The 25,017-nt window shown below is 24.3% G+C and overlaps 1 protein-coding gene across 2 annotated transcripts in view; it reads right to left on the bottom strand.

The window, feature by feature from the left end:
- The window catches only part of rdx (BTB/POZ and MATH domain-containing protein rdx), a 358,647-nt gene that overhangs the window by 185,182 nt on the left and 148,448 nt on the right, over positions 1–25,017 (bottom strand). The gene's annotated exons all lie outside the window — the stretch shown is intronic.

Raw genomic sequence — 25,017 nt, 5'->3', positions numbered from 1 at the left:
TCCATTTGGCCACAGTGGTCACTTTTCTCTCCAGGAGCAGTGCGTCCACTTTTTTCCAAGCCATATATTGAGACTCCCAAACACATTTTGCTGTATCCGTTTTTACCATCGGATAGAGCACTAAAAGATCTATCTTTCACATATAAATCTGGAACCCCATCTTTTTCCATTTGGCCACAGTGGTCACTTTTCTCTTGAGGTGAAGTGCGTCCACTTTTTTCCAAGCCATATATTGAGACTCCCAAACACATTTCGCAATATCCGTTTTTACCATCGGATAGAGCACTAAAATATCTATCTTTCACATATAAATCTGGAACCCCATCTTTTTCCATTTGGCCACAGTGGTCACTTTTCTCTCCAGGAGCAGTGCGTCCACTTTTTTCCAAGCCATATATTGAGACTCCCAAACACATTTAGCTGTGTCCGTTTTTACCATCGGATAGAGCACTAAAAGATCTATCTTTCACATATAAATCTGGAACCCCATCTTTTTCCATTTGGCCACAGTGGTCACTTTTCTCTTGAGGTGAAGTGCGTCCACTTTTTTCCAAGCCATATATTGAGACTCCCAAACACATTTAGCTGTGTCCGTTTTTACCATCGGATAGAGCACTAAAAGATCTATCTTTCACATATAAATCTGGAACCCCATCTTTTTCCATTTGGCCACAGTGGTCACTTTTCTCTCTGTTTCGTATATGCAACATTACTCCGATTCGGAAGATTTCTGGCAAAAGGTTTTCATTCCAATCGAAAGCTATCGTTTCAGTTTATCTTTGGTTAAAATTTGGCTTTTCTATCTCTTCCCGTTTGGCCAATTTATGCCAATTTCTACGGATGATTATATCGCAAAAAAAAAAATTGTATTCGTATATAACTCATTTTTTCACATATAGGTGGCGCTGAAACGAATTTTCATATACGGATTTATTTTCCCTTACATCAAAATTTTCTATATAAATAAAATTTTGACAACATTTTCTATAGAAATAAAATTTTCAAAAATTTTCAATAAAAATAAAATTTTGACAAAAATTTCTAAAGAAATAAAATTTTGACCAAAGTTTCTATTTTGCAAAAAAAAAATCTATAGAAATAAAATTTTGCAAACATTTTCTATAGGAATACATTTTTCAAAAATTTTCTTTAGAAATAAAATGTTGACAAAAATTTCCATAGAAATAAAATTTGGACAAAATTTTCTATAAAAATAAAATGTTGACAAAATTTTCTATAGAAATAAAAGTTTGCAAAAAAATTCTATAGAAATAAAATTTTGCTAAAAAGATTTTCTATAGAAATAACTTTTTTACGTATTTTTGATGTTGTGGACCTATTTTATGATTATTCTGATTATTAATTTTGTTCCGCTTGATTTGTTTTAATATTTATGGGAAATTGGAAATAAATATTAAAACAAATCAATAATCGATTTTTTTATGACCTCAAGCCGAACAAAATTAATAATCTAATAATTTTTTGCAAAAATTTTCTATAGAAATAAATAATTTTAAAATAAAATAGAAATAAATAATTTAAAATAAAAATTTCCTATTGAAATAAAGTTTTTACAATTTTTTTTTATAGAAATATTTTGCAAAAATTTTTTGGAAGGATTATCTATAAAAATAAAATTTTGACAACATTTTTTATAGATGTAAAATTTGACAACATTTTTTATAGAAATAAAATTTTGACACAATTTTGTATAAAAATAAAATTTTGCAAAAATTTCCTATACAAATTTTGACAACATTTTCTATAGAAATAAAATTTAGACAAAATTTTCGATAGAAATTACCCTACGGGAAATTAGTGCAAATTGCCGCTGACGGATGTATCACAGAACTGTACCTGTGCTCCAGTTAATTGCAATTTTTAAATTGTCGTAATTTATTTATTTCCGTATTCGCTTGATATTAAAATCTTAGATCCATGAATATTTTAATATCAATCATTTTCAGAATAACCTATTTTTCGACATATTTCAAAAGGTTTTTTTTTTCATTTCGGGTTCGATTGGGATGCCCAAAATGAAACAGATTTCTAAGAGTTTGTCCGAGACTGATTGCTGAGGACCTGTCTAAATTGTCCCAGGACGTGTCCTTTGGGATGAGTCCAAGACCCGTCCTAAAATGTAAGTTTACCCCGTAATGACAAACCCATGTTAAAGTGACCGGTCCCTTCCATACGTTTTGACCAGAACTGGGACTGGGACTAGTCCTGTATCGGTTCTGTGGTTGATCCATTTCCCGTAGGGTAAATTCTGCATAAATTTTCTACTGAAATAAAATTTTGACAAAATTTTCAGTAGAAATAAAATTTTCTATAGAACTAAAATTTTTGAGAAAATTTTCTATCGAAATAAAATTTTGAAAAAATTTTCTATAGAAATAAAATTTTTAAGAAAATTTTTTATAGAAATAAAATTTTGAAAAAATTTTCTATAGAAATAAAATTTTTAAGAAAATTTTTTATAGAAATAAAATTTTGAAAAAATTTCCTATACAAATTTTGACAAAATTTTCTATAGAAAAAAAATTTGTAAAAATTTTCTATAGAAATAAAATTTAGACAAAAATTTTTATAGAAGTAAAATTTTGACAAAATTTTTTTATAGAAATAAAATTTTGACAAAAATTTCCTATACAAATTTTGACAAAATTTTCTATAGAAATAAAATTTTGCAAACAATTTCTATAGAAATACAATTTTGACAAAATTTTCTATAGATATATAATTTTGACAAAATTTTCCGTAGAAATAAAATTTTCTATAGAACTAAAATTTTTGAGAAAATTTAAAAATTTTAAAATTTTGACAAAATGTCTATAGAAATAAAATTTTGCAAAAATTTTCTATAGAAATACAATTTTGACAAAATTTTCTATAGCAACAAATTTTGCAAAATTTTGACAAAATGTTCTATAGAAATAAAATTTTGACAAAATTTTCTATAGAAATAATATTTTGACAAAATTTTCTATAGAAATAAAATTTTGACAAAATTTTCTATAGAAATAACATTTTTACAAAATTTTCTATCAAAATAAAATTTTTGACAAAATTTTCTATAGAATTAATATTTTGACAAAATTTTCTATAGAAATAAAATTTTGACAAAATTTTCTATAGAAATAAAATTTTGACAAAATTTTCTATAGAAATATAATTTTGACAAAATTTTCGGTAGAAAAGATTTTTCAAAATTTTATTTCTATAAAAAATGTTGTCAAATTTTTATTTCTATAGAATATTTTGTCAAAATTTTATTTCTATAGAAAATTTTGTCAAAAATTTTATTTTGATAGAAAATTTTTTAAAAATTTTATTTCTATAGAAAATTTTGTCAAAATTTTATTTCTATAGAAAATTTTATTTCTATTGAAAATTTTGTCAAAATTTTATTTCTGTAGAAAATTTTGTCCAAATTTTATTTCTATAAAAGATTTTTTTCTATAGAAAATTTTGTCAAAATTTTATTTCTATAGAAAATTTTGTCAAAAATTTTATTTTGATAGAAAATTTTGTCAAAATTTTTTTTCTATAGAACATTTGGTCAAAATTTTGCAAAAATTTTCTATAGAAATACAATTTTGACAAAATTTTCTATAGAAACAAATTTTGCAAAATTTTGACAAAATGTTCTATAGAAATAAAATTTTGACAAAATTTTCTATCAAAATAAAATTTTTGACAAAATTTTCTATAGAAATAAAATTTTGACAAAATTTTCTATACAAATAAAATTTTTACAAAATTTTCTATCAAAATAAAATTTTTGACAAAATTTTGTATAGAAATAATATTTTGACAAAATTTTCTATAGAAATAAAATTTTGACAAAATTTTCTATAGAAATATAATTTTGACAAAATTTTCGGTAGAAAAGATTTTTCAAAATTTTATTTCTATAAAAAATGTTGTCAAATTTTTATTTCTATAGAATATTTTGTCAAAATTTTATTTCTATAGAATATTTTGTCAAAATTTTATTTCTATAGAAAATTTTGTCATAATTTTATTTCTATAAAAAATTTTTCAAAGTTTTATTTCTATAGAAAATTTTGTCAAAATTCTATTTCTATAGAAAATTTTGTCAAAATTTTATTTCTATAGAAAATTTTGTCAAAATTTTATTTCTATAGAAAATTTTGTCAAAATTTTATTTCTGTAGAAAATTTTGTCAAAATTTTATTTCTGTAGAAAATTTTGTCCAAATTTTATTTCTATAAAAGATTTTTTCTATAGAAAATTTTTTCATAATTTTATTTCTATAGAAAATTTTTTCAACATTTTATTCCTATAGAAAATTTTGTCAACAATTTTATTTTGATAAAAAATTTTGTCAACATTTTATTCCTATAGAAAATTTTGTCAAAAATTTTATTTTTATAGAAAATTTTGACAAAAGTTTATTTCTATACAAAATTTTGTCAAAATTTTATTTCTATAGAAAATTTTGTAAAAATTTTATTTCTATAGAAAATTTTGTCAAAATTTTATTTCTATAGAAAATTTTGTCAAAATTTTATTTCTATAGAAAATTTTGTCAAAATATTATTTCTATAGAACATTTTGTCAAAAATTTTATTTTGATAGAAAATTGTGTCAAAATTTTATTTCTATAGAAAATTTTGTAAAAATTTTATTTCTATAGAACATTTTGTCAACATTTTATTTCTGTAGAAAATTTTGTCAAAATTTTATTCCTATAGAAAATCTTGTTAAAAATTTTATTTTGATAGAAAATTTTGTCAAAATTTTATTTCTATAGAAAATTTTGTCAAAAAATTTATTTTGATAGAAAATTTTGTCAAAATTTCTATAGAAATAAAAAAAAATATTTCTATAGAAAATGTTTTCTGTAGAAATAAAATTTTGACGAAATTTTTTATAGAAATAAAATTTTTACAAAATTTTCTATAGAAATAAAATTTTTACAAAATTGTCTATAGAAATAAAATTTTTACAAAATTTTCTATAGAAATAAAATTTTTACAAAATTTTCTATAGAAATAAAATTTTGACAAAATTTTCTATAGAAATAAAATTTTGCAAAAATTTTCTATAGAAATAAAATTTTGCAAAAATTTTCTATAGAAATAAAATTTTGCAAAAATTTTCTATAGAAATAAATTTTTGTCGTGGTTTATAAGAGTAAGAATTTGATTTGGGTTAAACCTACAATGTAATTTAATTTTTTTCACAAATTTTTTTTGGCTATTCGCTGTATTCTTAATATTTGAAAGGTTTTATAACTACCTAACTATTAAAATCTAATCCAACAAAGACCATATTGAATAGTTCGACAGTTCTTTGACATTTGCCAATATCAACTCATGTCAATGGCAAGTAAAGGAAGGCAACAAAAAAACCATAACTTACAAGGTCAATTATTTATTATTAGATAAATTATTTAAATGTGTTTTTTTTTTGTTTCTGGCTTCGTGTATATCGTTTACCCAATAAAATTCCAAGCAATATGTAGTCCATTAAGTACTTATGTAGATAGGTTTCATATTACCTGATAGCAAAGCGACAGTTCGCTCATATGAAATTATTATGAAAATGAAGCAAACAAAGCTAAATGTCAGTGAATTTAAGTTTGTTTCCCTTTAATAAATCAATTTTTTGTGTGTTTGTATTCGAGGACTTGCCATTAGGCATTAGATGATAATATGATATTATTATATGATATCATTAGTTGCCCTTGTAATCCTTTTTTTTCCAATGAACTCTCAAGGTCTAGTAGTGCCAGCTAACTAGAATGGATAAAGGTTATTTCAATATACCATAAATGACAAAGGGCTAAAAGAAACATATTGCAAATGATTAAGTGGAAATAATAAATCAACTTTGATGTTAGTTTTTTTTTTTTTGTTTGGGTTAATGACGTTCTTAATATTAAACTAATATTGAAATGTGATATTACCCATCAACTTACATACTATAATTAAAAAGATTATAATATCTTTGTTGTAAGTGAAACTTGGTACAAATGAATAAAAAATAAAAACAAGAATGTAAAAGAAACATACGATATTAATATTTAAAATTCGAATTTATGTTACCGCATATACAATGAAAATTTAGTTTCAAATTTGTTATAGGTATAATAAACAAAAGTAGGAACAAAGTGAAGAACATTTTAAAGAAAATATCTACATTATGTTATTATCGATGCACGACATAAGGACTTCACAAATTTAAAAGGAATATACAAGAAGGAAATTGAACTACCGTTGAAGATTTGTGGATATCAATTTCTATTCTTGAAAGTACTATAAAGAAAATAGATAACTATTTATCAAAAAAAAAAAACAAAAACAAGAAAGGAAAGTCTAAAGTCGGGCGGGGCCGACTATATTATACCCTGCACCACTTTGTAGATCTAAATTTTCGATACCATATCACATCCGTCAAATGTGTTGGGGGCTACATATAAAGGTTTGTCCCAAATACATACATTTAAATATCACTCGATCTGGACAGAATTTGATCTATAGATCTATAGATCAAATCTATAGATCTATAGATCAAAATCTATAGACTAAAAATTTAAGTCGTCTAATGCACTAGGGTGGAACACAATTTTAGTAAAAAAAAAATATGGGAAACATTTAAATCTGCAGCAATTTTAAGGAAACTTCGCAAAAGTTTATTTATGATTTATCGCACGATATATATGTATTAGAAGTTTAGGAAAATTAGAATAATTTTTACAACTTTTCGACTAAGCAGTGGCGATTTTACAAGGAAAATGTTGGTATTTTGACCATTTTTGTCGAAATCAGAAAAACATATATATGGGAGCTATATCTAAATCTGAACCGATGTCAACCAAATTTGGCACGCATAGCTACAATGCTAATTCTACTCCCTGTGCAAAATTTCAACTAAATCGGAGTTAAAAATTCGCCTCTGTGGTCATAAGAGTGTAAATCGGGCGAAAGCTATATATGGGAGATATATCCAAATCTGAACCGATTTCAACCAAATTTGGCACGCATAGCTACAATGCTAATTCTACTCCCTGTGCAAAATTTCAACTAAATCGGAGTTAAAAATTCGCCTCTGTGGTCATTTAAGTGTAAATCGGGCGAAAGCTATATATGGGAACTATATCTAAATCTGAACCGATTTCAACCAAATTTGGCATACATAGCTACAATGCTAATTCTACTCCCTGTGCAAAATTTCAACTAAATCGGAGAAAAAAATTGGCCTCTGTGGTCATTTGAGTGTAAATCGGGCGAAAGCTATATATGGGAGCTATATCTAAATCTGAACCGATTTCAACCAAATTTGGCACACATAGCTACAATGCTAAATCTACTCCCTGTGCAAAATTTCAACTAAATCGGAGAAAAAATTGGCCTCTGTGGTCATTTGAGTGTAAATCGGGCGAAAGCTATATATGGGAGCTATATCCAAATCTGAACCGATTTCAACCAAATTTGGCGCGCATAGTTACAATGCTAATTCTACTCCTTATGCAAAATTTCAACTAAATCGGAGCACAAAATTGGCCTCTGTGGTCATTTGAGTGTAAATCGGGCGAAAGCTATATATGGGAGCTATATCTAAATCTGAACCGATTTCAACCAAATTTGGCACACATAGCTACAATGCTAATTCTACTCCCTGTGCAAAATTTCAACTAAATCGGAGCAAAAAATTGACCTCTGTGGGCAAATGAGTGTAAATCGGGCGAAAGCTATATATGGGAGCTATATCTAAATCTATTCTATATATCTATATATTTTGCAAGTTTTTCGAGACTCATAAAATATTCGGATGTACGGAATTTGAGGAAGATTGGTTGATATAAACGCCAATTATGACCAGATCGGTGAAAAATATATATGGCAGCTATATCTAAATCTGAACCGATTTTTTCCAAAATCAATAGGGATCGTCTTTGAGCCGAAACAGGACGCTATACCAAATTTTAGGACAATCGGACTTAAACTGCGAGCTGTACTTTGCACACAAAAATACACCAACAGACAGACAGACAGACAGACAGACAGACAGACGGACAGACAGACGGACAGACAGACATCGCTAAATCGACTCAGAATTTAATTCTAAGACGATCGGTATACTAAACGATGGGTCTCAGACTTTTCCTTCTTGGCGTTACATACAAATGCACAAACTTATTATACCCTGTACCACAGTAGTGGTGAAGGGTATAAAAACTAGTGCACACATTGTCACACTTTCGGTCATTAAAATTCTTAGGAAAACAAATTATAATCTATTATAATATTTTGTATATATCAATTCGTTTTAAATTTCTGAATTGATTGATGGAACCCAATTCAAAACCATATCCAGTACTATGAAGTAAATTTGCACACAGGGCCATCTTGAAGAAAAAATTAAATTATGATCAAGTTTTGGTTCTCGTTTTACTTCCAAATTTTCTGCATTAATTCTTAATCTTTAGATTTTGAATTCTAAAGTCCTAAAAAAAATTAAAAACTTTACAACAAAGGTATAAATTTGCACACATTGCAGACTTTCGGCGTTTGAAGGGCGATACGGTCAAAATTTGGTCAAGGGAAAACGCGTGTAAATTGATGAAATCATTTATTTAAAAAATCAAATTAAATTTCTTTTTCAAGTTCAATTAGTATAAAATTCAGGAAAAATATTCAGTTTGGCTTTCGCTTTTCCAAATCCGAATTGCCGGGCCTCACGCTTGACACCTGCCATCAGATTTTGTACAGCCACCTTGTCCACCTTCTTCGCCGCAGAAAGCCAGTTTGTCTTGAACTGCTGCTCGTCCTTAGCAGTTTTTTGGTCTTCTTTAGGGTCCGCTTGACAATAGGCCAGTATTTCTCAATTGGGCGGAGCTCTGGCGTGTTGGGAGGGTTCTTGTCCTTCCTTCACCCAGAGAAGGAATATGATCACCTCAAACATATTTTAAGAGCAAAATGTTATTTTTGGGTGGTGACCATGTAACATGGTTTTCGCAACCATGTTATTTTCTCGGAAATCATGTATCTGATTTCGGCAAGCAGGTTATATTTGACGAGAAAATGATATTTTAGTGACAAACATGTTACATGGTCACCACACAAAAATAACATTTTGCTCTTAAAATATGTTTGAGGTGATCATATTCCTTCTCTGGGTGTTCGGAACCACCTGCACGTTGTTGGCGGCGTACCACTCCATGGGCTTTTTACCGCAATGGCAAGATGCCAAATCCGGCCAAAACAGTACGGAACAACCGTGTTTCTTCAGGAAAGGCAGCAGACGTTTATTTAAACACTCTTTCACGTAAATTTCTTGGTTGACAGTCCCGGAAGCTATGAAAATGCTGATTTTCAAGCCACAGGTACAGATGGCTTGCCAAACCACATATTTCTTTGCGAACTTTGACAGTTTTATGTGCTTGAAAATATCTGCTACCTTTCCCCTTCCTTTTGCCGTATAAAACTCCTGTCCCGGAAGCTGCTTGTAGTCGGCTTTGGCGTAGGTTTCGTCGTCCATTAGCACGCAGTCAAACTTCGTCAGCATCGTCGTGTACAGCCTCCGGGATCGCGCTTTGACCCTCGTATTTTGTTTATCATCGCGATTTGGAGTCACTACCTTCTTGTAAGTCGATAGTCCGGCTCGTTTTTTGGCTCGATGCACGGTTGTAGACGATACACACAGCTTATTTGCGGCATCTCGGAGAGAGAGGTTAGGGTTTCGCTTGAAACTACCGGCAACTCTCTTTGTCGTCTCAGCGGCTTCCGGTTTTCGATTTACCACCGATCCAGACTTCCTGGCTGTCGACAAACGTTCCCCAAACACTTTAATTACATTTGTAACGGTTGATTTGACAACTTTTAGCGATTTTGACAGCTTTACGTGCGAGTAGCTCGGATTTTCGTGATGCGCGAACAAAATTTTGATACGCTGCTTGCTTGCTTGGACGGCATTTTGATAACTGCAGAGTGAATTCCAAAATCAAAATAGGAGCAACATTCTACACACACACACTTTCAAAATGAGGGATGTTCAGGGTTTTTAAATGCAAAATTGAAAGAAATACGTCAAGTTTATATTGACCAAATTTTGACCGTATCACCCTTTAGTTTTGCGAGGAATAATAAACCTCATAGTAATAGTTTTTCTCTATCAATTCCTGGTCAATTTCAAATTAGAACAAGAGGAGTTAAAAAAAACCTCCTAATTATATAATAATTTCTTTCAGTGTAAATTTGCACACATTGATGTTTTAGGTGTAATTTGAATCTTTATACAATGATTTAGAAAGAACCATTTGTAGATTTTTTATATCAATTAATTTTGCTTCTAGGGAATAAAATCTTACACAAACGAAGTTCAAAGTGGTTGTTAAAAGTTAAAAATTTAAAAATAAGAAATATATTTTGTTGGATCCAAATTTCGCGATATTTATTTCCATTTGCAGAAATGTTTTCAACAACAAAAGGAAACTTCATTATTCAAAACTTTCATATGTGGGAGGAAACAATTATCATTTTTTTATATATATTCTAAAAACTAAGTGTTTTAAATTTTTGCAAAAAAAAAAAAAAATATATACAAAAATATTGCACACAAAGAAAATAATGTAGTCTAGAAATAGCATAATGAAAAATGTTTTATCGTCAAACTATAGTTTTTCTATAACAATTATATATTATGATAAAAAACAATGAGTGCTTCACACACAGTCCACTTCAATATCTTGTGAAAGTATACCAAAAGAAAATTAAACTGTTGTTAATATTTTTCGTAAATCAATTCATATACGTAGAACTTATGTCGCAAGAATGGATGCCTTGTAACCTATATACCCCACTTTTCTATGCACAAATTCATTTGTCCAAAATTTGGAAAAGTTTTCTTCAAATTGTTGAGAAAAATTTGCACGCATAATGACCACCAGGAAGCCACGATTGTTATTACCAGAATGGAAGAATATACATCTACTGACTATGCAAATCAGTTCCATTGCAAATTAAAGATAAATTAAATTTGTAAAAACTCTAGGGCAATTTTATAGATAATATTTTATATGGACAAACTAAAGACTTCATATTGTTTCCGCCTTTTCATATGCTTTCCATTAAATTTTCTCTTTAAAAAAATATTAGAAAAAAGTAATTAAAATCTTTTTACGAGGATATCATAAAAAACCTATAAAGATAAAGAACACAAAATCACATACGGAAAAGGTTTTCTTTAGCTTCTACTAAAAATAATAGTACAGCAGCTATTTTAAAATATGCTCTCCATAGGAAATAAAATTGCCAAAACTTTGCAATGATTCTTTTTTTGGCTAAAGTAAGAGGCCTGATATGAGAACCTTTGTAGTGTTAGAAAAAAATTCCCTTCATATGGTGAATGAGAACAGGAACAATTTGTTCAATGCTGCAAAGATAACAGACGAAATGAAATGGAAGCACGCATTTGCAAGGTGATTACACTAAGAATACAATGGTATTCTCAAGAAAAAATATTCCTAATTGAAACACGTAACAGAATCACCTTGTTAATGGCAGCGAAGGTATTACTACGAATACTACTATATGCGAATGCTCTAGACATCTCAAATACACAAGAGTACAAGATAAGAATGTACAAGTTTCCAGCACTATGGGATGAAATTGCTCTCAAATACAAGATAAAAGTCGTAGGCATATTTAAAATAAATACATACATATTTCCCATGAACATGTAACCAATCTTATATTTATAGAAAATTTTATAAAAATTTTATTGTTACAAAACAATTGATTGACATTTTATTTTTATGGGAAATTGTTAAATTTTTTTTTTGTATAGAAAAATTTCATCGAAATTTTATTTTATAGAATATTTCGTCGAATTTTGCATTTTCGTGAAAGTTAATTTCACTATATGCAATGCAAAATATTTTCCCATTGTGAATACACACTTCTTGTCTATTCTTAGTACACAATTTATGATGCGTCGTAGTAGTTGGTCAATGTGGCATGCAGCATTTGGTGTTTACCAGGGCAAAGCATGACCAAACCACTAACGATTCATTAGATATAAAATGACTATGACCAAATACCCCAACCACCACATCAGTGGGTAATAAACACTAGGCTCTGCAATTGCCTGCCATTGGTGGCAATTGCCAATGCATAAAATGAACCCCCTAATAGACAAGCGACCACCACATAAGTTTACTCAACCAGTGCGGCGCTTATAGATGTAAGCCTATCGGCCTACCTTCTACCAACTAAGAAGCGAGTTAAGCACATTTTGGGTCACATAAACGAAGGAGCATATGCTACCAAAATTCTACGTCTACGCCAGATTTCTGTTAAGGCGTAGGAGGCTTTAGACCAAAACCCATATAATTGATTATTTATACCACAAAAACCAAGGAAGAGTGTTATTTATTTGAAATGAGCATTTTTTGTTTATAAGTCAGACTTTTTTCTATAGGAAATTTTGTCAAAATTTTTTATTCTATAGAAAATCTTGTCAAAATTTTATTTTTATAGAAAATTTTGTCAAAATGTTGTTAAAATTTTATTTCTAAGAAAATTTTGTCAAAATTTTATATTTATAGAAAATTTTGTCAAAATTTTATTTCTAAGAAAATGTTAAAATTTTATTTCTAAAAAAATTTTTGTCAAAATTTTATTTCTATAGAAAATTTTGTTAAATTTTTATTTTTCTAAAAATTTTGTCAATATTTTATTTCCATAGAAAAATTTGTCAATGTTTTTTTCTAAAGAAAATTTTGTCAATCTTTTTTCTATAGAAAATTTTATCAAATTTTTATTTTTATACAAAATTTGTCAAATTTTTATACAAAATTTGTCAAATTTTTATAGAAAATTTTGTCAAAATTTTATTTCTAAGAAAACTTTGTTAAAATTTTATTTCTAAGAAAATTTTGTCAAAATTTTATTTCTATAGAAAATTTTGTCAAAATTTGATTTCTATAGAAAACTTTCTCAAAATTTTATTTCTATACAAAATTTTCTTAAAATGTTATTTCTATAGAGTATTTTATCAAAATTTTGTCAAAAATTTTTGTTCTATACAAAATTTTGTCAAAATTTTAATTTCTAAATTTTTATTTTTAAACAAAATTTGTCAAATTTTAATTTTTATAAAAATTTTGTCAAAATTTTATTTTTATACAAATTTTGTCAATATTTTATTTCTGTAGAAACTTTTGTCAATGTTTTTTTTCTAAAGAAAATTTTGTCAAAATTTTATTTCTATAGAAAATTTTGTCAAAATTTTATTTCTATAGAAAATTTTGTCAAATTTTTATTTTTATAAAAATTTTGTCAATATTTTATTTTTATAGAAAGTTTTGTCAATGTTTTTTTCTAAAGAAAATTTTGTCAAAATTTTATTTCTAAGAAAATTTTGTCAAAATTTTATTTCTAAAGAAAATTTTGTCAAATTTTCATTTTTATAAAAATTATGTCAATATTTTATTTCTATAGAAAATTTTGTCAATGCTTTTTTCTAAAGAAAATTTTGTCAAAATTTTATTTCTAAGAAAATTTTGTTAAAATTTTATTTCTAAGAAACTTTTGTCAAAATATTATTTCTATAGAAAATTTTGTCATAATTTTATTTCTATAGAAAATTTTCTCAAAATGTTATTTCTATAGAGAATTTTATCAAAATTTTTTATTCTATAGAGAATTTTATCAAAATGTGTTTTATTGACAATTTTGTCAAAAATGTTTGTTCTATACAAAATTTTAATTTCTATAAGAACTTTTGTCAAATTTTTATTTTTATACAAAATTTGTGAAGTTTTAATTTTTATAAAAATTTTTGTCAAAAATTTGTGTTCTATAGAAAATTTTGTCAAAATTTTAATTTCTATAGGAAATTTTGTCAAATTTTTATTTTTATACAAAATTTGTCAAAATTTTATTTTTTTTAAAAATTTTGTCAATATTTTATTTCTATAGAAAATTTTGTCAAATTTTTATTTTTATAAAAAAATTGTCAAATTTTTATTTTTATAGAAAATTTTGTCAAAATTTTATTTCTATGAAAATTTTGTTAAAATTTTATTTCTATAGAAAATGTTATTTCTATAGAGAATTTTATCAAAATTTTATTTCTATAGAAAATTTCGTCAAAATTTTGTATTCTATAGACAATTTTGTCAAAAAATGTTGTTCTATCGAAAATTTTGTCAAAATTTCATATCTATAAAAATGTTGTCAAAATTTAATTTTTATAGGAAATTTTGTCAAAATTTAATTTCGATAGGAAATTTTGTCAAAATTTTATTTTACGGAAAATTGTGTCAAAATTTTATTTCTGTAGATATGTTGCAAACATTTTTTATTCTATAGGAAATTTTGTCATAACTTTCTTTCTATAGAAATTTTTGTAAAATTTTTATTTTTAAACAACAATTTGTCAAATTTTAATTAAAAAAAAATTGTCAAAATAGGGCTTTGCCCAAATAAATTTGATCAAAACAACAAATGATATTGTCAAAATTTTATTTTTATAAAAAATTTTGTCAAAATTTTATTTTTACGAAAAGTTTTGTCAAAATGTTATTTCTATAGAAAATTTTGTCAAAATTTTATTTCTAAAGGAAATTTTATCAAAATTTTATTTCTATAGAAAATGTTGTCAACATTTTATTTCTATAGAAAATTTTGTCAAAATTTTATTTTTATACAAAATTTTGTCAAACTTTTATTTTTATACAAAATGTTATCAAATTTTTATTTTTATAGAAAATTTTGTTAAAATTTTATTTTTATAGAAAATTTTGTCAAAATTTTATTTTACAGAAAATTGCGTCAAAATTTTATTTCTGTAGATATTGTTGTCAAAATTTTTTATTCTATAGGAAATTTTGTCATAATTTTCTTTCTATAGAAAATTTTGTAAAATTTTTATTTTTAAACAACAATTTGTCAAATTTTTATTTTTATAAAAAATTTTGTCAAAATAGGGCTTTGCCCAAATAAATTTGACAAACATTCTTTTCCTCTGTTGGTTAAGCTACTCTTGTAGTTTAGTCAACGCAATGGTTTTAAAGCTGAGATCAAAACAACAAATGATATTTTCAAAACTTTATTTTTATAAAAAATTTTGTCAAAATTTTATTTTTATGAAAAGTTTTGTCAAAATTGTATTTGTATAGAAAATTTTGTCAACATTTTATTTCTATAGAAAATTTTCTCAAAATTTTATTTCTATCGAACATTTTTGCAAAATTTTATTTCTATAGAAAATTTTGTCAAAATTTAATTTCTATAGAAAATTTTGTAAAAAATTTATTTCTATCGAACATCTTTGCAAAATTATATTTCTTTAGAAAATTTTGTCAAAATTTTGTTTCTATAGAAAGTTTTGTCAAAATTGTATTTCTATCGAACATTCCTACAAAATTTTATTTCAACAGTTATATTTGCAACACTGTAGTAAAAATTGTCAGCCATAGCATTCCACCGAATGCCTAAAGTCTTCGCCTCACTAGTATCCTCGAGTTTCAGAAATTCTTCGTGAAGAAGATCCCCGGGGGGGATATTTTGTAGAATTTGAGAGTGATTAGCTGTTATCTTTTTCAGTGGGAAACCAGCTGAGCTCAGCAAATCAATCAATTGCAGCAGACAAGACTCAGTTTCGATCAGTGAATGCCCACCTGAAAGTATGTCGTCGACGTATATTTGATGTTTTAAAATTTCCGATGCATTGGGGTGGGTGCATTTTCCAACATCACTCAATAGTAAAAGGGTCCATATGGCCAAGTAAGGAGCACAGTTTACCCCAAAAGTGACAGTTTTCAAACAGTAATCAATAACATCCCCAGTTGGTGAATTTCGAAATAAGATCCGCTGAAAATTTCTGTCATCTTTGTGCACACATATTTGACGATACATTTTTTATACAAAATTTTGTCAACATTTTATTTTTATACAAAATTTTGTCAAATTTTTAGTTTTATAAAAATTTTGTCAATATTTTATTTCTATCGAAAATTTTGTCAATGTTTTTTTCTAAAGAAAATTTTGTCAAAATTTTATTTCTATATAATTTTTATTTTTATAAAAAATTTGTCAAAATTTTATTTTTATAGAGAATTTTATCAAAATTTTTTTTTCTAATAAAATTTTGTTAAAATTTTATTTCTATATTAATTTTTATAGGAAATTTTGTCAAAATTTAATTTCGATAGGAAATTTTGTCAAAATTTCATTTCGATAGGAAATTTTGTCAAAATTTCATTTCTATAGGAAATTTTATCAAAATTTTATTTTTATAGAAAATTTTGTCAAAATTTTATTTTACAGAAAATTGTGTCAAAAATTTATTTCTATAGATATTGTTGTCAAAATTATTTAGAAAATAATGTCAAAATTTTTTATTCTATAGGAAAAATTGTAAAATTTTTAAACAACAATTTGTCAAATTTTTATTTTTATAAAAATATTTGTCAAAGTAGGGCTTTGCCCAAATTAATTTGACAAACATTCTTTTCCTATGTTGGTTAAGCTACTCTTGTAGTTTAGTCAACGCAATGGTTTTAAAGCTGAGATCAAAACAACAAATGATATTGTCAAAATTTTATTTTTATACAAAATTTTTGTCAAAATTTTATTTTTATGAAAAGTTTTGTCAAAATTTTATTTCTATAGAATATTTTGTCAAAATTTTATTTCTAAAGGAAATTTTATCAAAATTTTATTGTTGTTGGTTTTTTTATTTCAGCTTAAAAACATACATTGACTAAACTACAAGTGTAGCTTAACCAACAGAGGAAAATAATGTTTGTCAAATTTATTTGGACAAAGCCCTATAGACTGCAAGATGGTTGGATGGACGCACGTTTCGGAATTACCACATTCCTCATCAGCAGCAAAACTATCAACCAATTATCACAATAAATTCAGGCAGTTCATTAAACCCAACAATAAACCACACTTGAACCCTCCGAAAAAAGGCTTTACATTGATAGCCGGCTTATGCCGAAATAAATTCGAAACAAACATATCTCTTTTCCTATGCCACTGTCAAATCATCGTTTTGAGTTCAGTTGGCTGGGTTTATTTTGAGCGTGCTTCCTCTTCTTTTTCCATTCGTTTTATTTTGTTGTCAACATTTTATTTCTATAGAAAATATTGTCAACATTTTATTTTTATAGAATATTTTGTCAGATTTTACTTCTATAGAAAATTTTGTCAAAATTTTATTTTTATAGATTAAGATTATAGATCAAGATTTTAGTTCTATAGAAAATTTTGTCAAATTTTTATTTTTATAGAAAATTTTGTAAAATTTTTATTTTTATACAAAATTTTATCAAATTTTTATTTTTATAGAAAATTTTGTAAAAATTTTATTTTTTTAGAAAATTTTGTCAAAATTTTATTTTTTTAGAAAATTTTGTCAAAATTTTATTTTTATACAAAAATTTGTTGAATTTTTATAAAAAATTTTGTCAAAACTTTGTTTTTATACAAAATTCGCTCAAATTTTTATTTTCATAAAAATTTTGTCAAAATTTCATTTTTTTAAGAAATTTTGTTAAAATTTTATTTGAATAAAAAATTTTGGTGACATTTTAGTTCTATAGAACATTTTGTAAAAATTGCAGTTTTATAGAAAATTTTGTCTAAATTTTTTATTCTTTAGAAAATTTTGTTAAAATTTCTCATCTATAAAAAAACTTGCCCAAATAAAAAAAAATTATAAAAAATTTTGCAACATTTTATTTTTATGAAAAGTTTTGAGAAAATTATATTTCCATAGAAAATTTTGTCAATATTTTATTTCTATAGAAAATGTCAACATTTTATTTCTACAGAATATTTTGTCAAGATTTTAGTTCTTTAAAAAATTTTGCCAAATTTTTATTTCTATAGAAATTTTTGTCAATTTTTTTTATAGGAAATTTTATCAAATTTTTATTTATACAGAAAATTTTGTAAAAATTTTATTTTTTTAGAAAATTTTGTCAAAATTTTATTTTGATAGAAAATTTTGTCAATATTTTATTTTTATACAAAAATTTGTTGAATTTTTATTTTTATAAAAAATTTTGTCAAATCTTTGTTTTTATACAAAATTCACTCAAATTTTTATTTTCATAAAAATTTTGTCAAAATTTCATTTCTTTAAGAAATTTTGTTAAAATTTTATTTGAATAAAAAATTTTGGTGAAATTTTAGTTCTATAGAACATTTTATAAAAATTGCAGTTTTATAGAAAATTTTGTCAAAATTTTTTATTCTATAGAAAATTTTGTTAAAATTTCTCATCAAATAAAAAATTTGTCAACAATTTTTATTCTATAGAAAATTTTGTCAAAAGATTTTATTCTATAGAAAATTTTGATCATTTTTTATCTTCTATAAAAAATTTTGTCAAAATGTTATTTCTATAGAAAATTTTGTCAAAATTTTATTTTTATACAAGATTTTGTCAAATTTTTATTTTTATACAAATTTTCTAAAAATTTTATTTCTATAGAAAATTTTCTCCAAATTTTATTTCTATAGAAATTTTTCTACAAATTTTATTTCTATAGAAAATGTTGTCAAAATTTACTTTTTATAAGAAATTTTGTCAAAATTTTTATTTCTATAAACAATTTTGTCAAAATTTACATTTCTATAGAAAATTTTTATAAAAATGTGTTTATGTGTTCCATTTGAAAATTGTTAAACAAACCACAAAATATTTTTGTTTTTTTTTTCTCACCCTCCTTTTCTCCATCTACATAATCAAGAGTATTTGAAGATTTGATCAATTTGAAAATGAGGGCACCTTTGGAAATAATTGATAGGCGGCGTGTAGCTGTCTATTGAACATAATGAATGCAATGGATGAAATCAATGTTTATTTTGGTTTGTTTGTTTGTTTGTTTATTTTTTTTTTAATTTTGTAATTTTTCCCCATTATCGATATTTTGGAAATTCGTACAAAATTAAGGTTAAACATGTCACAAAAAAATATTTGATATTTGTCTTTAGCCTCCCCACAAGCTTCAGTTCTTGAGGGGTTTGTTTGTGAATCAATCCGATAGTGAGGTGATTTATGAACTAGCAATGGGTGATACCTTAATACAAATTGCCGTAAATGGTGTCCAGCCAATACAGAGGTATTCATTAAATAAATTGGAATTTAGTTTTTAAAGGAAGGAAATTTATGGGAAAATATAGCGATGCCCGATTAATAAAAAAATTTAAAAAAATAATAATAAAGTGATTTTTATATTGAGTCTGAAGATCTAGAGTTTTATAAGAAATATTTTGGTACTTCATTTTTAGTCTATGACTGGGGTGGGAGACTTCTATCTTGCCATACTTTTTGTATGCAAACCATAATATGGGGTATCCAAATTTCGTATTGCCAAATATTCAGCCTTAATTTCATGTTCAAATTTCCCCATTATCTAAGATATTGTGAAATTTTTATATAGGGTGCTCTATGTATGTAGATGATGCTATTGTTGTATTTTCACTTTTTTTGTTTGTTTGTTTATTTAAATAATGTTAATGATTGCATAAAATGGAAAAGCAACATCAAATGTGAGATTACCAGAAATTCATGTTTATGTGAATGTTACGGAGGCTATGATGCATACTCCCGCTGATCCATAGGAAAGTAAAAGTAATTTTTTCTCTAATTGTGCTGTTCAGCTAAAGCTCCGAAAAACAGATTGAAGAAAAAAAAGGCATGGAAAGACATTCTCCCTTTAATAGAAAGACTATGGGCAACAAAATGTAGGGAGAAACTAACCTCGATATATTATGCCATGGAGCACATAGTTCAAAAGCCCAATGCGACTTTATATCAGGGATAAAATGGAGGGTAATGCATACCCGTCCATTGACAGACAGTCGGACAATCGGATCAAAAGCAAAAGCTAAAATAAAACAATCGAACAATTGGTCATACCCAATAAATGTTTGGCTTGTTTATTAATCCAATGGATAAAAAGACCCCCCTGGCCCCTCACAGCTAAACATCAATAAACAATGAAAAGACACTCTAACAATAACGAAATTGGTAAGAGATATTTTATCTCCTGCTAATAGCAATTTAAGGAAACTTAAGGCCTGAAAGTAACAGAGGCCAGTAATCATTTTCGAAAGTTTCCTAATAGAAAATTTATTTTTTTTTTCTTGCTATATGTGTCTTTGTTGTACTTTCCATGTTTATTGTAATGATTGGGAAAAAATTAAATCCAAAACAATATTATTTCGTATTTTTTGTGAGCATCTCGAGTGAGAGTTAATTTTTTGGGGATTTTTGTATGCAATGATCAAATCGATGGAGGAAATATATTGGGAATTTTTCATATAGAATACAAAAAATAACAAAAAAAAAAACTCTTAAATAATTTTTGAACTTGTAAGACTTAATTGATATGTTTTTTTTATATTGCTAAAACTGAAAAAATATTGACTTAACATAACATAATACAACCTAAATTCTAAATTTTAGCACATGCAATTTACACAATATTAAGAAAAGTTCAATCTTTATTTATTTTATTTTTTTATTTATCTTTATTTATTTTTATTTTTTTTCTATAAATTAATAACACGAATATTTCGAATTTACGTCCCTCCGTTAAAGTTGTGTGTCTTTGAAGTAGGGTACATTTTCCCTAAATTTAAGAAAAACATAATTTTGTCAAAATTTTATTTCTATAAAAATTTTTCTTATTTCTATAGAAAATTTTTGCAAAATTTTATTTCATTCTTTTTTATTGTTGGTTTGTACTTCAATCATAATCATAAACCTTTTTTCGGAGGGTTCGAGTGTGGTTCACTTCGGGTTTAGTGAACTACCCAAATTTATTCTGATAATTGGTTGATAGTTTTGTTGCAAGTAGAGGATGCTGATGAAGAATATGGTAATTCCGAAACGTGCGTCCATCCAACCATCTTGCAGTCTATAGGGATTTGCCCTAATAAATTTGACAAACATTCTTTTCCTCTGTTGGTTAAGCTACTCTTGTAGTTTAGTCAACGCAATGGTTTTAAAGCTGAGATCAAAACAACAAATAAAATTTTATTTCTATAGAAAATTTTTGCAAAATTTTATTTCTATAGAAAATTTTCAGAAATTTTTAGTTCTATAGAAAATTTTTAGTTCTATAGAAAATTTTTAGTTCTATAGAAAACTGGTAGTTCTATAGAAAATTTTCTGAAATTTTTTAGTTGCATAGAAAATTTTTTGAAAAATTTTAGTTCTGAAAATTTTGTTTCTATAGAAAATTTTATCTCTAAAGAAAATTTTTAGTTCTATAGAAATTTTTCTAAAAATTTTATTTCTATTTATTTCTGAAAAATTTAGTGCTATAGAATATTTTCTGCAAATTATATTTCTATAGAAAATATTCTGAAATTTTTGAAAATTTTATTTCTATAGAAAAAATTTCTGAAAATGTTTAGTCTATGAAAATTTTCTATATTTTTTTATTATACAAAAATTTTATTTCTATAGAAAATTTTCTGCAAATTTTATTTCTATAGAAATTTTTACCAAAGTTTTATTTCTATAGAAAACTTTATTGACATTTTTTTCCAAAAAATTTCTAAAAATGTTGTTTTATACCTATAAAACATTTTCTAAAAATTTTTAGTTCTATAGAAACTTTTCTGGAAATTATATTCTATAGAAAATTTTGACAACATTTTAATTCTATACAAAAACAATTTCTGAAAATGTTTAGTTCTATACAAAATTTTCTGAAAATTTTTAGTTCTATAAAAAATTTTCTGAAAATTTCTAGTTCTATAGAACATTTTGTGAAAATTTTTAGTTCTATACAAAAATTTTCCGAAAATTTTATATATATAAAATTGTCTAAAAATGTTGTTTCTATAGAAAATTTTCTAAAAATTGTATTTCTATTTATTTCTGAAAATTTTTAGTGCTATCGAATATTTTCTGCAAATTATATTTCTATAGAAAATTTTCTGAAACTTTTATTTCTAAAGAAATTTTTATTTTCTGAAAATTTTTAGTTCTATGAACATTTTCTGAAATTTTTATTTTCTGAAAATTTTTAGTTCTATGAACATTTTCTGAAAATGAACATTTTTAGTGGTATAAAAAATGTCTATATATTTTTTTTTTATTATAGAAAATTTTTTGAAAATTGTATTTCTATAGAAAATTTTCTGAAAATTTTATTTCTATAGAATTTTTTTTGAAAATTTTATTTCTATAGAAAGTTTTCTGAAAATTTTATTTCTATAGAAAATTTTCTGAAAATTTTATTTCTATAGAAAATTGTCTGAAAATTTTATTTCTATAGAAAATTTTCTGAAAATTTTATTTCTATAGAAATTTTTACCAAAATTTTATTTCTATAGAAATTTTTACCAAAATTTTATTTCTATAGAAAACTTTATAGAAAATTTTCTCTAACCTTTATTTCTATAGAAAATTTTCTGAAAATTTTGTTTCTATAGAAAAATTTTTGCAAAATTTTATTACTAGAGGAATTGTTATCCAAATTGTATTTCTATACAAAATTTTCTTAAAATTTTATTTCTATAGAAAATTTTTAGTTTTATAGAAAATGTTTTGAAAATTTTTAGTTCTATAGAAAATTTCTAAAAATCTTATTTCTGTAGAAAGTTTTCTAAAAACTCTATTGTTATAGAATTTTTTTTTCAAAATTTTATTTCTACAGAAATTTTTCAAAAATTTGTATTTCTATAGAAAATATTCTAAACATTTTATTTCTATAGAAAATTTTCTCAAAATTTTATTTCTGTAGAAAATTTTATTTCTATAGAAAATTTTCTAAAAATGTTGTTTTATACCTATAAAACGTTTTCTGAAATTTTTTAGTTCTATAGATACTTTTCTGAAAATGTTATTTCTATAGAAAATTTCTGAAAATGTATAGTTCTAAACAAAATTTTCTGAAAATGTTTAGTTCTATAAAAAAATTTTTCTGAAAATTTTTAGTTCTATAGAAATTTTTCTGAAAAATTTTAGTTCTATACAAAAATTTTCGAAAATTTTATATATATTAAATTGTCTAAAAATTTTATTTCTATAGAAAATTTTGTAAAAAAATGTTATTTCTTCAGAAAATATTTTCAAAATTTTATTTTTAAAGAAAACTTTCTCAACAACTTGTAACCAAATTTTAAAAAATTTTCTGAAAATTTTTGTCTTATAGGAACTTTTCTGAAAATTATATTTCTATAGAAAATTTTGACAAAATTTTATTTCTATAGAAAATTTTCTGAAAATGTTTAGTTCTATATTAAATTTTCTGAAAACGTTTAGTTCTATACTAAATTTCTGAAAACATTTAGTTCGATAAAAAATTTTCTGAAAATTTTTAGTTCTATACCAAAATTTTCCGAAAATTTTATATATATAAAATTGTCTAAAAATTATATTTCTATAGAAAAATTTCTAAAAATTGTATTTCACAGAAAATTTCTCAAAATTTTATTTTTATAGAAAACTTTCTCAAGATGTTATTTCTATAGAAATTTTTTTTTAAATTTTTATTTCTATAGTAAATTTTCTAAAAATTTTGTTTCTATAGAAAATTTACTGAAAATTTTATTTCTAGAAAAATTTTCTAAAAATTTTATTTTTAGAAAATTTTATTTTTATAGAAAATTTTCTCAAAATTTTATTTCTATAGAAAATTTTTTCAAAATTTTATTTCCATAGAAAATTTTTAATTCTATAGAAAATTTTCTGAAAAATTTATTTCTATAGAAAATTTCCTGAACATTTTATTTCTATAAAAGTTTTCCAAAAATTTTATTTCTATAGAAAATTTTTTGAAAATTTTATTTCCATAGAAAATTTTCTCAAAATTTTATTTCTATAGAAAATTTCTAAAAATCTTATTTCTGTAGAAAGTTTTCTAAAAACTCTATTGTTATAGAAAATTTTTTCAAAATTTTATTTCTACAGAAAATTTTCTAAAAATTTTATTTCTACAGAAAATTTTCCAAAGATTTTATTTCTATAGAAAATTTTCTCAAAATTTTATTTCTGTAGAAAATTGTATTTCTGTAGAAAATTTTCTAAAAATGTTATTTTATACCTATAAAACATTTTCTGAAATTTTTTAGTTCTATAGAAACTTTTCTGAGAATGTTATTTCTATAGAAATGTTATTTCTATGAAAATGTTTAGTTCTAAACAAAATTTTCTGAAAATGTTTAGTTCTATAGAAATTTTTCTGAAACATTTTAGTTCTATACAAAAATTTTCCGAAAATTTTATATATATAAATTTGTCTAAAAATTTTATTTATATAGAAAATTTTGTAAAGAAATTTTATTTCTTCAGAAAATGTTCTCAAAATTTTATTTTTAAAGAAAACTTTCTCAAAAACTTGTAACCAAATTTTAAAAAATTTTCTGAAAATTTTTAGTCTTATAGAAACTTTTCTGAAAATTATATTTATATAGAAAATTTTGACAAAATTTTATTTCTATAGAAAATTTTCTGAAAATGTTTAGTTCTATAAAAAATTTTCTGAAAATTTTTAGTTCTATAAAAAAATTTCTGAAAATTTTTAGTTCTATACCAAAATTTTCCGAAAATTTTATATATATAAAATTGTCTAAAAATTATATTTCTATAGAAAAATTTCTACAAATTTTATTTCACAGAAAATTTCTCAAAATTTTAGTTTTATAGAAAACTTTCTCAAAATGTTATTTCTATCGAATTTTGTTTTAAATGTTTATTTCTATAGAACATTTTCTAAAAATTTTGTTTCTATAGAAAATTTCCAGAAAATTTTATTTCTATAAGAGTTTTCTAAAAATTTTATTTTTAGAAAATTTTTTGAAAATTTTATTTCTATAAAAAATTTTCTGAAAATTTTATTTCCATAGAAAATTTTCTAAAAATTTGTAATTCTATAGAAAATTTTCTGAAAAATTTATTTCTATAGAACATTTTTTGAAAATTTTATTTCTGTAGAAATTTTTCTGAAAATTATATATCTATAGAAAATTTTATTTCTATAGAAAATTTTTGCAAAATTTT

Source organism: Haematobia irritans, chromosome 1 (genome assembly GCF_050003625.1).
Source record: "Haematobia irritans isolate KBUSLIRL chromosome 1, ASM5000362v1, whole genome shotgun sequence".
Classification (NCBI taxonomy): Eukaryota; Metazoa; Arthropoda; class Insecta; order Diptera; family Muscidae; genus Haematobia; species Haematobia irritans.
The sequence above is the reverse complement of the archived record's forward strand: the minus strand, read 5'-3'. Positions and strand labels throughout refer to the sequence as shown.